The following is a 362-nucleotide window of genomic DNA, read 5'->3' as shown; positions in this document are numbered from 1 at the left end:
CATTCCTGGAGCACAGAGCTCTGTCACCCCAGCCCTGCTGTGGACCAGGAGCTCAAGCACCTGCCTGGAGGGATCCAAACCCTCAAACTCTGCTGCTTTTTAACCAGAACTTGACAGTGATAAATGACAGGGAGCAGAACAGCAGCTTGCTGATGCCCACTCATCCGTCAAAGCAAGATTAGTATGTGCCTATTTCGGTTTCCCCTTTAATCAAAAATCAATTAGACAATTTCCAAATGAATATTCAGCCAAGGAGTGGGTTGTCAGGCTGACTGACAGCACTCAGCACCACTTTGTGTTGTTCAGTTTAGAGTTATTCAGTGTACTGAAACTAAACAAGTGTATGAGAAAGAAAAAACATC

General features: G+C 45.0%; 1 protein-coding gene across 1 annotated transcript in view; it reads right to left on the bottom strand.

Moving 5' to 3' along the window:
• RGSL1 (regulator of G-protein signaling like 1) overlaps positions 1-362 on the bottom strand; it is a 19,837-nt gene that overhangs the window by 2,937 nt on the left and 16,538 nt on the right. The gene's annotated exons all lie outside the window — the stretch shown is intronic.

The sequence above is a fragment of the Corvus brachyrhynchos genome, unplaced genomic scaffold (genome assembly GCF_000691975.1).
Source record: "Corvus brachyrhynchos isolate BGI_N302 unplaced genomic scaffold, ASM69197v1 scaffold101, whole genome shotgun sequence".
Taxonomy (NCBI): Eukaryota; Metazoa; Chordata; class Aves; order Passeriformes; family Corvidae; genus Corvus; species Corvus brachyrhynchos.
The sequence above is the reverse complement of the archived record's forward strand: the minus strand, read 5'-3'. Positions and strand labels throughout refer to the sequence as shown.